The 16,559-nt window shown below is 41.5% G+C and overlaps 1 protein-coding gene across 1 annotated transcript in view; it reads left to right on the top strand.

The window, feature by feature from the left end:
* The window catches only part of LOC117382958 (stromal membrane-associated protein 1-like), a 158,903-nt gene that overhangs the window by 61,415 nt on the left and 80,929 nt on the right, over positions 1–16,559 (top strand). The window lies entirely within an intron of this gene.

The following is a 16,559-nucleotide window of genomic DNA, read 5'->3' on the forward strand; positions in this document are numbered from 1 at the left end:
ACATGAAGGCACAAGTCGGGCGAATGAGCACCGCCTCCGGAAAAACCTCATCCGAACTGGCCGACATGCACGTGAAAGCAGATTAAACCAGGACTAAACAGGACTCAGGTCAGGACTAAATCAAGTGGGAATGAAGCCTTGGAATGGTCTTGATCCATATTTGACCTAGTAAAAGATCACATGGTTATATCTGAAGGTCCTACATTGTGCAAAATGGACTTGTGTTATCTTTTCAAAATCTGGAGTTGTGTTTTGTTTCAATCACACTTGTTTGAGTAATCCTTTATTATTAGTCTGTCTACATCAGGCATACCCAAAGTCCGGCCCGGGGGCCAATTGCGGCCTGTGTACCAATTTTCACTGAAATAAAAATAATTATGTGTGGCCCGTTAGCACTGTTGACCAGTGTAAAATACACATGTTCAAGCTCACTGACTTTTATCGCCAAGTGGATAAAGACAGGTTTAAAGAAATTCGAAACTTTGCTAAGAAAATGCTGAGTTTGTTTGGTTATATTTGTGTGAGAAGACATTTTTGGTTATGAACTTTAACAAGAACTGTGCGAGGACAAGACTAACTGACTCTCACCTGTGTGACATTTTGTGCATCAAGACCACTGTTTTTGAGCCAGACCTGGTTTATTTACTATAGTCAAATCAAGTCATTTTCGCTCTTCACATTAGTGCAGGAGAGTTATTTGTTCTCCTTCTGAGGTGAATAAATCCTAATAATAATAATTAAATAGTTAATTTGTATTTAAAATTAATGGTTCAAAGACTGATCAGGCCGAACGGTCGGCCTCCAAACACTTTCACATCACTTTTCACATCACCAAGTAAAAAGTTTAGACACCCGTGCTCTACATCTCCAGAGCTCAAAATGCTCTGTTCCACCTTGTGATGTCATGAAGCAATAGTTTTTGAGTTAACAGCTTCTTTTACCTTTTGTTTAGTAAAGATTGGTAATTCCAGGGCTGAAATCAAATGATTCTACTGAAGATGTACCGAGTTTTCAAACACAGTGGAGCACTTCCTGTATTACCACATGACATCACAAGGTGGAACAGAGTGTTTCTGTTTGAGAGAACTAATATGCCTAAATATGCAAGGTTTGTGTGAATGAAAAAAAATGCAACTAAAGGTCTGTTTGTGATGGGGAAACAACATTATAGCATAGATCAGAAAATAGCGTAATATGGACGGTTTAAGAAGGTGCTATCATTTTGTGTTTCATTCCACTGTCTAAGAAAAAGACATTAAGCTTCTGAAATCAATCCCTGGTAAAGAAATTCTGAAATGTTTTACAAGACTATTTTGGAGCGGCCCTTTAGACGGTTTGAAATGCCATTAATAAAGATATAAATATTACACTTTATTGTACGACTGTTGCTATGAACACTTTTGTCAACATTTTTGGCGCATTTGGAAAATTTGTTTTCAGCATTGTGGACTTTATGTTCAAAACCCATTGCTTTCATTTTACATAAAGGTCAACTTTTCTCCACTTTTGTTCATGGAGATGCTTGGCTGGAATGTTCCACAGTATGGCATTAGAGTAATCTGTTTGTGTTAATCCAATTAAAGCTATTTTTATTGTGCTCTAATACCTGGAAAAGCATATATTTGTACTGGGAGCAAGGTCGCCTCTCTACAGATTCGACCTCTAACTTAGCCTGGTGGGGTCACCTGCTCATTACCATTGAGATAGATACATTTTATGCCATACTGTGGAACATCTCAGGCAAAACAAGGAGACAACCATGGAAATCAAATACTGCTTAATTTCACTTGCATGTTTTGTCCACTTAAAACCTGATCTAAGTCGTAGGCAGGCGCAGGACAAACAGACTAAAAACTCTTTTGTCCCTTCCTATTGGTCCTTTAAATAAACTATACATTTAATGACATTGTGCTGCGCCGTATTGTCTCATCGCACTTATTTAACTTCTTTTTTAACTTTTTATTTAACTGAAAATATCTTTTTTACCATGTTGTTTGTATTCTTATATCCTTGTTGATTATCATAAACTGTGAACTTGCATGAATTGGTTATGTTCGAGGACCTAATAAAGTGTTGAAGTAGAAGCTGAAGTTGTTTATACTCGAATATATTTATTCACACCCAAATTTGATTATCACAGTATTAAAACTGAAGTGAAACCCTAACTTTCCTCTTTGGTTTGCACAGTTAGACTTTGTATCTGATCTGAATTCAGTGTTTGTCACCAGGAAATCTCAAGCCACAATCGTCCCCATAGATGCTCTGTTTGAAATGCAGATTATTCATTGTCTTCTCATCCATAAAAGCAGCACACACTGGAATACTGAAGGACTTATAGAGACGCTCATATAGCCCTTTATGGTGCCATTCTGTGTGTGCTTAGTGTAGAGTTTTTCCCGTAAACACAGCCCTTCACCCTGTAGTTTTGCTCTCGTCCATCAGAGAACAGTGAACACTGATTGTGGCTGGTCTCCTGAACAATGTTTGAGAGATGTTTGTGGATGAGCCGAGCACAAACCTCTGCTCTTCTCTCTTCTGCCTGTCACAATATCACATTTTGAAGTGCTGCTTACAGAAATACGCCACATTTTTATTCGTATTGTAGTACAGAGAAATAACAAAATGTTCCCCACGACACAGAAAAAGTACCGACGATAAATATTAACCCGCATCTACTTTCCGTCTCTTTCACTCTCTCGCTCACCTCATCCCCATTTCTGCCTATTCTCTTGTTGTTTTTTCCCAGCTAACGTGACGCAGGGTAGTCAGCGCAGATATTAGGGCACAGTTGAACACTTTAATACTAAAAAAATTGCCAGTTAATGTATGTTTTCTTTGGAGTTTATAGTGGTTTTCAGTGGCAGCAACCAATATGGCCGAAGATAGCGTTTTTGTCATGTGTCTGCTCTCTCCTTTGTCTTCTCTCTCTCCCAGTCCATCTCCGCCCATCCGCACATGCCTCTCTCTCTCCCTCTATCAATCTCTCCTTCGCTATCTCTCTCAAACTTGTTTCTTTCTCTCTCTCTCTCTGCTGGTGCTGGTTCCTGTGGGAGACTCCTCATAAACATTCATGCCTCAGACAGATGCTGAGTTTAGGCACGGTGCCCTTCTCCTCCTGCTGCTATCTGCCCCTCTCTCTGTCTCTCTCCTCTTTCCTCTCTCTTCCCCTTTCTCTTTCCCTTCCTCCCTCTCCTTTAGACATGCTCCACTTCTTCTCTTCTCCCCGCTTCCCCTTTCTTGTCTCCTCTTTTTCCCTCTCCCCTTAATCTCTCTGCGATATTAAAAATAAATTCAAAATACTTGCGTGGATTTTAATGTAATTAATGTCATTTTGATTTATTTAGCTAGAGCAGACCTATTCTTTAGAGCAGGCTCAGACTTTTTCAGTATGTGAGCTACTTTTAAAATGATTGTCTGAAAGATCTACCACCTAATACCAAAATGTTAAACATATATTTATTTGTAAATGTATTATGAATTCTTACATGTACAGTGCATTTTGATGTACCTTGCACAACGTCATGAGATAATACTGCACAACACAATTGAACTTCTTACATGTTCATAATTACTTGAATGATGATTACTGCTCTGACTTGCACTGAATAGAATCAGTGAGGGATGTATAGTTCGGGCAGTAGCTTCTGACAGTCAGCCAGGAGTAAAATTGCATTTTTCATTTGAAAGTGATAACAGAGCTAATCATGTTGATTACGGTTTTGTCTTTTTTTATAGCCATAAAAATCATGTTAAACGAAGTGTCAGAATGTACTGCATTTTTTCACACAACTATTTCTATTTTACACATCCATCCGTATTTTTTTTCTTTTACGCATCGAATAAATGACTGGGAAAATCCCCGCAGCCCCCGCGCTCTCATTCGTCACCTTTGAGGGACAACAGAGGCAGATTACCGTAATGATGGTAAAATATTTTGATAAGTTTTGCCTCCGCTTTGAGACGCCGTTTGAATTTACATGAGAACACAACTAGTTGTGGAGTTATGCTGCTGGAAAGTCCGCAACTGCGCTATTGGCAACGATAGAATCCGACGCTATAGGGTTAAACTAACTCGCGCTTGTTTATGCATGTGCAGCGCCCATGATGTGACCTACGGTCAGGTGTAATCTGACTGTTGTCCTGTATATTAGTCATGTGACTGGATGGATGACGGGACGTGATCTACACAAAATGCCTTCGCGATCGACTGGTAGATCGCGATCGACGTAATGAACACCCCTGCTTTAGAGCTTTAGAGATTTTAGCCATCTTATAGTTATTTACCCTCTTGAAGTTGTATTTGGAGTGATTTATATTTGTGCAATCTTCAATCGTTTATTTTCAAGTTGCCATTTTGTCGATCCATCCCTGTTTTCACTGCCAGCGGTACACGCCTACTGCTGTGTACTTACTTCGTTCTCCGGTTTAATTTTCTAAATCGGTGATACGCGTAGGATTCAGCAGCATCCCGTCGTCATTTGGGTACAAATTTTTTAAAATCCAGGGCTTGCTAGTGATCTGCAGCTATCCATAGGAGGGGATAAAGCTCTAGCTCTGGATTTAAAGCTCCAAAAAGTTGTGTGTTTTTTACATTATGGGATCTGCTTTAACTTCAATTATCTCTCTCTTTCTTTTTCCCTTCTTTCTCTCTATCATCTCTCTGTCTTCAGCCTCTCTGTTCCCCTACCTATCTTTCTTCTCTCACCACCCTACCCCCCGCACTCGCCATCTTTCTCTCTTCTCTCTCCTCTCCACAGCTCTTTCCCTCTCTAACTCTCTTTCCTCTCTCCCCATATTTCTCTCTTCTCTTTTCCCTGTCCCGCATGTCTTCCGCTCTACCCCGCACACATATTTTCCACTCTTTCTTTGTAACGTTACAGTCACATAGAAGGTTGTACCGCCGCTCCAGTTGAGGGAGAGGTGGGTCTAATGTAATAATAATGACGGCAGACCCCGGGCTTCTTTATGGGCTGTCAGAATCACATCCGTCAAACCTGTGCATGGGAAATACTGTGTCAAAGTCTCCTGATGTGCTGCAGAGGGGGCTAGACTTTACTATGGGCCTACGGTGGTGGTGGTGGTGGGGGCATTCATTAGTTATTGTCAGAGCATTTTAATCTATAATCCTATGCTTTGAAAGATCTCTCATTTAAAACCCGCACAAAGTATTACTCTGTTTTCTTATCTGTGTTATTATAATGTTTTTCCGTCATCAGAACCAGACTTGGAGTTGTACATTTATGTTTGACTTTGTATAATGTAGTGAATAAGAGTCAGAGTTGATGAGGGGCAGATATTATAAGCTTTTGCTTCCTTCTGTGCCCTTTCATTCACTTAACAAAAATTGTACAAAAGCCGTAATACTGTATGCAGTTATGCGGATTGTTTTGTTTTAATGAATGAAATAAAATATTAAATTGAAATTGAATTGAAATTGAGTTGTATTCTGTTTCATTCACACATGTTTAACACTAGGCTTATCACGGTAATTACTCTATTTATTTATCGTTCAATATATGAAAGCTGAAACGATATATTTTGGGGCTCAAAAAGTGAGGAGATTCGGGGTATTTTAGCTGTAATATAAAAAGATTTGAGCTGTAGAGGGTTGAAAAAGTAACATCTGTGGTTAATTATTGCTTCATTCTGCTATTTATTTGTTGCAGCTCATGCCACGTAATGATACTGTCTGTTTAAAAATGGTTTACTGGGATTATCGTGCGTTATTGCTGTTGTATCAGTGGCATAAAGTAGTTTTAATATCATTCTATATAGATTCATTATTATTTATTACTTACTCCGTGGGCTTCTTTTCTCCTAACAGTAAAAACATTATTAGAGTTTCTTTGCAATCTGTGCAAATACAAAAGTTTGAGCGGACTTTTGCAGATTTACCAGTCTAACTTTTCGCTCTAATCTCTGACTTTCGCAGTTAATAAAAAAACTTCTTTGACAGTTTTGTGAGCGTTATGATCTTATTTTATGTTTAGCGTTATATTAGTAATGACTTTATAAAGCTAAAAGCGTGTACTTACATGTTTTCTCCTCTTTTCCGGACCAGCTTTTCGCACCGTGTTTTTCGAGCATCTGACTAGCGGCACGTGGTACATGATGGGATATAGGAGGCCGCGAAGGATGCTCGGATGTGTCCTTCGTTAGTGGCCGATCTCCATGGAAACGCAGGCCACAAACAAATGTTGGCTGCGTGAAATGGGGCAGCCTTGTCGCGCTGGTTGTGACACAACTGGGTTTCAAATGTAGCCTACAAAGGATGATGCTTATGTGTGTCATTTCTGCGGCCCGTGTTCAAGTAAAATGATAAACTTCACCAGAAAAAAAAAACAATTGTCTTGCCTAATGACACAACTGCAGTATCACTAACACTTCCTCCGTGGCATCAGGTGTTCCAGTGGTCTCCCATCCAAATGCTAACCAGCCCCAACCCGCTCAGCTTCAGAGATCAGCCATTCTCAAGTTGCTTTGGCCACGAATGCAATCTTTATAAAATCATTTCATATTTGGTTTTCATTTGAAGTGAAGCGAAACGACAAAGAACTAACAGAATCCATGCAATCCAATACATTTGTGTCTATATTTCCCTCTGAACCAGACTTGTGAATCTTCTGCTCCCATGTTGGACCCGAGCGTGTGTGTGGAGGTCAGCGTTCATGAATACATTTGTGCGTCCTCACAGTGAAGCGGTCTGATGGAGTGTATGTACTTTTATGGTACTATATCGTGTTTGTGCTCATACCTCCCTCTGAGCGCCTGATAACACCACAGCTACAGAACACGTATATTTACTGAGGACACGCCTATGTGGACCCCACTGTTTCTAGGTCAGGGACTGTGAAGACAGGAGCAAGGTGGGAATAATGCAACCCTCAGAGGGAGAGGGGAGGAGGAGAGGAGAGAGCGTGAGAGGAGGATATGAGAGGGAGGGAGGAGAGAGAGAGAGAGAGAGAGAGAGGAGATTGAGAAAAGGAACGAGGAGAGATGGGGATAATACAACCCTCAGAGGGAGAGAGAAGGAGGAGAGGAGAGGGAGTGAGAGAAGGACATGAGAGAGAGGGAGGGAGGAGAGAGAGAGATAGAGAGATAGAGAGAGGAGATTGAGAAAAGGAGCGAGGAGAGATGGGGATAATACAACCCTCAGAGGGAGAGGGGAGGAGGAGAGGAGAGAGAGTGAGAGAAGGACATGAGAGAGAGGGAGGGAGGAGAGAGAGAGATAGAGAGATAGAGAGAGGAGATTGAGAAAAGGAGCGAGGAGAGATGGGGATAATACAACCCTCAGAGGGAGAGGGGAGGAGGAGAGGAGAGAGAGGAGGATATGAGAGGGAGGGAGGTGAGAGAGATAGAGAGAGAGAGAGAGGAGATTGAGAAAAGGAACGAGGAGAGATGGGGATAATACAACCCTCAGAGGGAGAGAGAAGGAGGAGAGGAGAGAGCGTGAGAGGAGGATATGAGAGGGAGGGAGCAGAGAGAGATAGAAAGAGAGAGAGGAGATTGAGAAAGGGAGCGAGGAGAGATGGGGATAATACAACCCTCAGAGGGAGAGAGAAGGAGGAAAGGAGAGGGAGTGAGAGAAGGATATGAGAGGGAGGGAGGAAAGAGAGAGAGAGAGGAGATGGGGATAATACAATCCTCAGAGGGAGAGAGAAGAAGGAGAGGAGAGAGAGTGAGAGAGGGAAATGAGAGAAAGGAAGGGAGAGAGAGCGATAGAGAGAGAGAGGAGATTGAGAAAGGGAGCGAGGAGAGATGGGGATAATACAATGGGGTGATGGGGAGAAAGAAGGAGGATTGGAGAGGAGAGAGAGAGAGAGAAGGACATGAGAGAGAGAGAGAGAGAGAGAGATGACATTGAGAAAGGGAGTGAGGAGAGATGGGGATAATACAATCCTCAGAGGGAAAGAGAAGGAGGAGAGAGTGTGACAAGGATATGAGGGAAGGAGGGATGGAGGGAGGAGAGAGAGAGAGAGAGAGGAGATTGAGAAGGGGAGAGAGAGCGAGGAGAGATGGGGATAATGCAGCCCTCAGAGGGAGAGAGATGGAGGAGAGGAGAGAGCGTGAGAGAAGGATATGAGAGAGAGAGGAGATTGAGAAGGGGAGAGGGAGCAAGGAGAGATGGGGATAATACAACCCTCAGAGGGAGAAAGTAGGGAGGGGAGAGAGGAAAAGGAAGGCGAGAGAATGAGGGAGATACATGAGAGAGGGAGAGACAGGTAGGGTGGAGAGAGAGGGGATGTGAAGAGGAGAGGGAGTGAGGAGACACAGGGATAAAACAGCCCTCAGTATGAAAAGGGGATGAGAAAGAGAGAGGAAAGAGAGGAGATGGAGAAGGGGAGAGGGATTAGTGATGGGTATAATTCAACCCTCAGTGGCAGAGAGAGGAAGGGAGCGAGAGGGAGGGAGGCAGGAGAGATGTGTATATTACAACTCTCAGAGGGAGAAAGAGGGATGGGAGAGATGAGAGGGAGAGAGGGAGGAGAGAGAGGATGAAGATGGGGATAATACAACCCTCAGTGGGAGAAAGAGGAGGATAGGATAGGAAGGGAGAGAGTGGAGAAGATGGGGATAATACAACCCTCAGTGGGAAAGAGACGAGGGAAGTGAGGGAGAGAGGGGAGAAATGGGGGGACAGAGGAAAGGGAGAACGGGAGAAGGAGGAGGGGCAAAGAGACAGGTAATCGGGAGGGTGGTAGGTGAGAGAGAAAGATAGAGAGGGAGGGAGGTGAGATGGGAGAGATGGGATTAGTACAATTCTCAGTGGGAGAGAAAGGAGAGGGAAACATGGAGGGATCTGGAAAAGGAAAAAAAAGAGAGAGTGGGGGCAGATAGAGGAAGGGGGAAGATAAGAATGGAAAGGCAGATTCAAAGATAAAAACAGAGGAATGAGAGTGAAAAGAGAGAGAAAGCGTGAGAGACAGAAAGGAAGGAGAAAGTCGGACACCAAACAACAAAGGAGAGAGTGAGTGAGAGGGTAAAAGAGAGGGGGGAGATATAGTAGACCGTGGGGAGTCAGAATGTAGGCTGGGCTCTTACCGCTGGGATGCTCTAATAATAGTCATAATAAGAGGAGTTTTGTAGAAGAGGTAGTGGATGCTTGTGTGGGTTTTGTAAATGATTTTCTCAGAACAGAACAACAGGAGGTACATGTTTATTTTAACTCCGGGGTTCTGATCTGGGCCATAGTTTTCCCCAGATGCCCTCCTATTGTTTTCTCTCCACTGGTGGTTTTCAGATTCTAAGTAAAAAGTAAATAATAATAATAAAGCCGGCTCCATTGACTTCCTGTTCAAAATGGCAGAAATGCACAGATGTTTCACTGTTGTAAGCAGGAAATGTTCATGTACGCGTTTTTACTGTTGAAAAATGGTTTGAACGCTATAAATATTACCTGGAGTCTGCATCGTTTAAATAATCGCAAGTACAGAGCTGTGGGCGGGGACAGGGGGTAGGTGAGAACGATCCAGGACGGTTCAGTATTTCTCAAACATGCATGAATCCATCGAAATACAACTTTTGAGTAGGCTAATCATGAAGGAACACTGTTATAACACAAAATATTATTAAACATGCATAATATTTCCCTTTAAAGTCACATTATGTAACTTTAGCCATAGAATATACTAAAATAAAAGCATTTTGGTTTGGAAAAATGTATAATAACATGCGTCCTTACTCTGAGCAGACTTGCATCTCCACAAACATCTTCCTTCTTGTTTCCGTGGAAATGTTCTTTTGCTTTATAATTTTCCACAGAATGGCATAAAATATATCTATCTCCATGGAAAATGTTCTGTAGTCTGGTTTTAACTTTGTATTTCCATGGAATCAATGAAGTGACGTGCCATCTCCAGAAAGTTACATACTTTAAATAAAATTATTCCAATATTACAGGTTAAATAGTACAGTTATGATACCAAATACTAATGAAATGTGTGTGTACTTCTGACTTTGAAGAATGAAAATATGTAAAAATGCAGATTAAACTCACGATTCACAAGTTTAATCTGTGTTTATATAAATACAGTGTTTCCTAGTACTTTTTTCTGCATAAATAGTTGCTTGTCGATGAACTCCTGTGCTCCTTTAGTCAACCAAGAATGTCTTAAGTCGACAATTCTACATTCCTTTTACACCCATACAATTTCTATTTAAAACAATTGACATAATTCACTTGTACCTCCCTGAAACTGCTTTTGGTAACCTCAATTTCATTCCTGCTTGTAACCTTGTCCCAGAAACCAAGCCACTAATTGACAATAGACAAAAGCGTTCATTTGGAGTCTGAGCCGCGGGCGTCGGGCTCTTATTAATCGTCTGGTTGTGTGAATGTGCCAGCTTCATTCTTCTGCACTTGTTTTGTTTAGTTCAAGGTTGCCCATTGTCTCTCCTTCTGTCCCTCTGATGTATATGTCTGTCCTGGTCTTTTGTATGAGGGTTTCCTGCACAGACTGGAGCTGTCAACATTCACCGCTGTAATGAATTTGCTCCCAGAACAGATCAATGCAGAGATGGCGAGGAGGAGTTTATTGTTAAGCAGTGAAGGTCCTCTCGTCTTCATCAGTCAGTTTTGTTCCATACGTGAGTCTTATATTTCACTGTAGATAATGCGCTGGCACGGTATAATGGGCTGTTCTCACTAATGCAACCTTAAAAACTTATCTGAAACTTTTCTGAGTTGTAGAAAATATAGTACATTTGTTCTACACCCCAAAAGATGTCGGTTTGCTCCTCTCGGACGAGCCAGTGTTTGCTGCGTTTGTGTCATTAAGCAAGACGCTGACGTGTACGTGTATGCCGATGAATGTGTTTGTGAGAGGGAATACTGGACAACGAATGGGAATGATTTTCAGCTTTTGCACAGAATAAGACCTCGAGGCACAGGGAGGGCATCTGACACACAAAGACATTTCAGAACAGGTCTAAACTACAGGGTTAGCAGCTTCCACAAAGAATAAGACTTCATGGACTAACAGGGAGGGCATCTGACACACAGGGAGGGCATCTGACACACAGGGAGGGCATCTGACACACAGGGAGGGCATCTGACACACAGGGAGGGCATCTGACACACAGGGACATTTCAGAACACTTGTTTGTTGGGGTCTAAACTACAAGGCTAGCAACTTCTATACAAAGCTCCATTTTAGTCCTTTTAATCAAGTTAGAATATTGTTTCTTTATTAAAAACGTACTTGAAGTTGTATTCCATGTCACTCGCGTGGTTTCAGTAATCCTCTGTAAAAAGTCTCAGAGTCTTTGTCTCTGAGCCTGACCAAACCCTCCGTTTTCACATTCTCCAGGATTGTGATGCCATAGATAAAAACCGTGGAGTTTTTCAGTCTATAAATAATTTTCAGACTCGTTTTAAGCATTTCTACTGTCAAGTCACGTTCATTACTGCTGTGTGCTTACATTAACATGCCGGGACATGTTCTTCATTTACTAGTTTAATTGTTTTTGCTGCGGTAATTACCTCTGCTGGCAAATTAGGGATTATTTAAAGTTTAAAATCATGCCCTTCCAAAGCAAAAGTACTCCAGAGCATGTTTAAAGCCCAATGGCAATACAGATGATGTTTTTAATCAAATGTATCAGCATGATTTCTAATATTTATAAAAGATCATTATCATTTTGGGTATTTGTCATCCTTCAGTGCCACTGGGGTTAAACTGTGGATCAGACTCTGGCTCAGGAGGATCTCAGTGTTTTCCTCTCTGCAGAAAGTGTTCTCTCTATCGTTTATTTTTATGTGATATAAATTCTCTGATGTCAAAGTTCGTGTTCCTTCATTCCTTATGTGGATTCTGCACGCACCTTTATCTTTTAGACTGATGCCTCATGATCCCAGAGCCAACAGACTGTTACTCATCCTCCTCTCTTCCTCTCTTCTCTGTCTCGCTACCCCCTCTTTCTCGCCCTCTCTGCCTCCCTCTCTCATTTTCTGTCTCATTCTTCCTATCTTTTTGCTCCTCTTTCCTTCTCCCTATCCCCACTCCCCTCTCTCTTTCTCTGCTTTCTCTCTCTCTCTCTCTGCCCCCTTGCATGCCTCTCTCTCTCTCCTTTTCTCTCTCTCTCAATTTCCTCTTTCCCTTCCGCTCTCTCTGTCTTTTATATGTGAGGGACTTGGCCTGAGTGCTGCTGACGTGCTCAAAGTGCTTTAATCTGCTGCTGGACAGAACATGCTGACAGACATGTTTTGCCCTCTCTCCTGTATCCCCCCTCTCTCCTCCATTCTCTCTCTCCTCTACTCAACCTATTCTTCTGCACTCTCTCTCTCTCCTCCTCTCTCCATGTTGAACCTCACCTCCACTCCTCACACCTCTCTCCTCACCCTCCCTCTTTCTTTCTCTCCTCTCTCCCTCCTTGTTTTATATATTTCTCCCTCTTCTCTCTTTCACTCTACTCCTCTCTATCTCCCTTTCTCTTTCAGTCTCTCTCACTCTCTCTCCTCAAACCCCCTCCCCTCTCGCCTCTCTTTCTTTCATCTCTTTCTTTCATCTCAGCTCTCTGTTTTTCTCTCCCCCTCCCTTCCCTTCCACTCCCCTCTCTCCCTCTTCACTAACCTCCTCTCCTCTCGCATTCTCCTCTTTCTCTCTCTCCTCTTTTTCTCCCCTATTCTCCTGCACTCTCTCTCTCCTCCTCTCTCCATGTCGAACCTCACCTCCACTCCTCACACCTCTCTCCTCACCCTCCCTTTTTCTTTCTCTCCTCTCCCCCTCTTTGTTTTATATATTTCTCCCCCTTTTCTCTTTCACTCTACTCCTCCTTATATCTCCTTTTCTCTCTCTTTTGTTCTCTCTCAAACCTCCTCCCCTCTCCCCTCACTCTCCCTTCCTCTTTCTTTCTTTCACCTTAGCTCTCTGTCTTTCTCTCCCCTTTCCTTCCTCCCTCTCTCTCTCTCCCTTCTCAAACCTCCTCCCCTCTCCTCTTTCTTTCTTTCATCTCCCCTCTCTGTCTTTCTCTCCCCTTCCCCTCCTCTCCTCTCACATTCTCCTCTTTCTCTCCCTCCCTCTCTTGCTTGTGTGTATGCAGCACATCACACTTTATTACGAGATAAGGCTCGATACATTACTGGACTTATATCTGCTGGTTGTAGATTGTGGGTGATATGTTTTTGCTCCTCTTTCTCAAATGGGCTTTTAACCGTATACATAAAGAGAATATCCTGATGAGTGACTGGAATGTTCCACAGTATGGCATTAAACATATCTATCGCCATGGAGAAAAGCTGATGTGACTGGGCCGAGTTACAGGTAAAGTCTCTGAAGAGTCAAGCCTGTATGTAATTATATAAGGGCAAGATATACAGGTTTAATGCCATACTTTGGAACATTCAAGGAAAAGCAATAACATCTCATGAAGACAAGCATGTAAAAGACCACCCATCAGAAAAGTTACATGGTGCAACTTTAACTATTCAAAACACAAAGATTAAAGATAAAAAAGATATAATTGAAGGTATAATTGAGGGTTAGGGTTAAAGTAAAAAATGAAATTATGATCTCATCTCTATGACAAACTACTGTTTTTGCAATACAGTTGTCCCTCACTATAACGGGGTTCACTTTTCACGGTCTTGCTGTGCATTGTGTTCTGCGTCCTGATTGGCTAAGGGACCGTAGACCATTGTCAATCCAAATTTACATAAATGTTGGATCGCAGTGTGACTCTGAAGTGCTGTATGTTTGCAAGTTTTCTCCCCGACAAAACCCACAATGTCGATGAAACGTTCTGCACCGACAAAGGCACCTGTTTTTTTTAAGAGTGAGTGTTTAACGAAGAGAAACATGTGAGAAAATGTTAATGCCTGTCTGAGAAAAGTGTATAAAGTGTGTGGTGAGGGGTTTTACAGCCTTAAAACATATATAAAAATTGTAAAAAATAAAGCTGATACTTCGTGGATTTCACCTATTGTGGGTTATTTTTAGAACATAACCCCCGCGATAAACGAGGGACCACTGTGTCGCCATATCAGGATTCGCTGCTCTCCTGTTTAATGCAACTCTGTGGTCAAAAACGCTTGGCTCCACCCACTCCTTCTATTCATCCATCCATGAATGAGTGACAGGTGGATTTAACCAATCACAGTGAAGAGTAAACTTTCAGAAAGATAGCTAGCTAGAATCAGATAGCTTTAGTTACCTCTGTATGAAAGACACTAAGAAAACATGAATTATGATAAAAATCTAAATTGTGATCTGACTATTACGTTTTTTGGCATCTCGCCCCATCCGTAATTGAGTGGATCATATTTTAGCTCTTGCACAAATGTATTTTTACAGTGCACAGACTAAAGGGTGGATATAAAAACAGAAGTGTCACATTGTATCTGCTGAAACATCTGGCCTCACATCTGTCTCTGTCTGACTGCAGGCTATGAATTGAAGGAGCGAGGGATGAGAGGTAAAGAGAGAGAGAGAAGAGCTTATACGAAGGAGGAAGAGGAGGAGGAGGAGGAGGACGGGTGTGGCAGATGATACAGATGCAGTAAATCTGAGAGAGGACCGTTTATGTGAGGATGAAGAGGAGGAGAGAGTGAGAGATAAAGAGAGAGGGATAGAAAGAGGAGTCATTGTGAGGTCAGAGATAGAAGACTGAATCTGAGTTTTTAATGAAATTGCACTTTTTGGAGTAGTTCTCAGACACCGTACTTTGATTTCTACCTGAGTAATATTTTTATTGAAGTAACAGTACTAAAAGTGTTGGTTCCTCTTCCCACTGTGAGTCTACAAGTGACAAAAGTTTTAAGTTGACAATATGAAATGATTTGAACATTTGTGTTTCTTTCACCGTTCCTTCAGATGCAATGATCAAATTGTGTCTATTTTTTGTGTTTGTCCTTTGAAAATATCAGAATTTGTGCTTTGATGTTTCGTCCAATTACATTAACTTAAAATCATAAATCAGATGCTACTTACAGAAAGTTCCTGTTACAGTTACTCTTAGTTGAGAAGTACTTTTCCCAAATACTTTTTTACTCTTACTTGAGTAGTTTCTCTAACCACTATGAACATCTACTTGAGTAATATTATTTTGAAGTGACAGTACTTTTACTTGAGTACAATTTTGGGTTATTTTCTACCCACCTGCTTGTTATTACTTCTTCTTGCCTTTGCTTCAGACCTTATAGTTATTGATATGATTTTATTTAATATTAAAGATGTGTATTAGTTAGTTATTTAGTCGATTAATCGGTTGATGGTGTTTGCATTAGTCAACAGCTTACTTTATTTAGATTATTGGGACTTATATGGGAATTGGTATTTATATGTAAAAAGGCAGATTAAACTCATGATTCACACATTTATAATCTAGCTTTCTATAAATACGATGTTTCCTACATTTTTCTGCATAAATAGTTGTTTTTGCATGAATACCCGTGCAGCTGTATTCTTGTGAGTGCAGTCTGGGTCAGATACTTTCACCGTGCCCTCTTTTTAGTCGACTTAATGATCAACCAAGAATTTCTTTAGTCGACTACAGCCCTAATGTTTATATTTTTGAATCCGTGTCCGTTTGTTAATCCAGTTGAGGAAGCTCTGATCAGTTTAAACGTGTCTGCAGACTGGAGAGGGGACGCTGTAGGCTGCTGTTGTTGGACCTGGTGCAATGTTTTCTCTCACTGATGAAATCTGTAGATAATAAATATTTGAGGAGCTTTGTCCAGAGGAGTTTAATGCTCCATGTAGTGCACCTGTCACATCCAGCTGTGTGGGAGCTACACGGAGGAGCTAACAGCATATTACACTATGTTCTGATCCATGTTATAATGTTGTTTCCTCATCACAAACAGACCTGGAGTTGTGTTATGTTTCATTCGCACATGTTTAACACACAAACCCGGAATATTTAGTCGGTCTCTCAAACAGAAACACACTGTTCCACCTTGTGATGTCATGTGGTAATACAGGAAGTGCTCCACTGTCTTTTAAAACTCCATACACCTTCACTAGGATCATTTGGATCATTTCAGCCCTGGAATTGCCCATTTCTACTCTTGAAAACTACCACTTCATGACATCATAAGGAGAAACAGAGCACTGGAGATGTAGACAGACTAATGGGTTACTCAAACATGTGTTCCTGGGTATGTTTTTAAGGAAGTAACAGCATTATAACATGGCTTAAAGAATCCATTTTGTTTAAAGGGCCTGTGCCTGATTTATTTTACCGTAATTTTTTGAGCAAAACGTGCCCCAGGACAGGTATATTGTATAAGCAGCTCTTGAGGTCAAAATAATTCTTCTGCGTACTGTACCTTTGCAAACCGTTTAAAATGAACTACTGTTTTTCATCTTTCACCATTTTTTTAAAGCCTCGAAAGTTTATATCAATCTGTTGTTGCGACGTTGCTGCTTCAAATTCTCAAATCAAAAGTAACTTGTTTGATATTTTGTCACTTGCTCCTGCGGTCTCTGTACAGCCAGGACTTCAGTGTGATTTTTTTCCCCTTTTCGCTGTAAATAAAAGCGCAGATGCCGTGTCTTATAGCCTGCTCATGCACGCTTGTTTTGATCGTCACACATTTGAAAAAGGCACACGCACAGATA

Source organism: Periophthalmus magnuspinnatus, chromosome 15 (genome assembly GCF_009829125.3).
Source record: "Periophthalmus magnuspinnatus isolate fPerMag1 chromosome 15, fPerMag1.2.pri, whole genome shotgun sequence".
NCBI classification, from domain to species: Eukaryota; Metazoa; Chordata; class Actinopteri; order Gobiiformes; family Gobiidae; genus Periophthalmus; species Periophthalmus magnuspinnatus.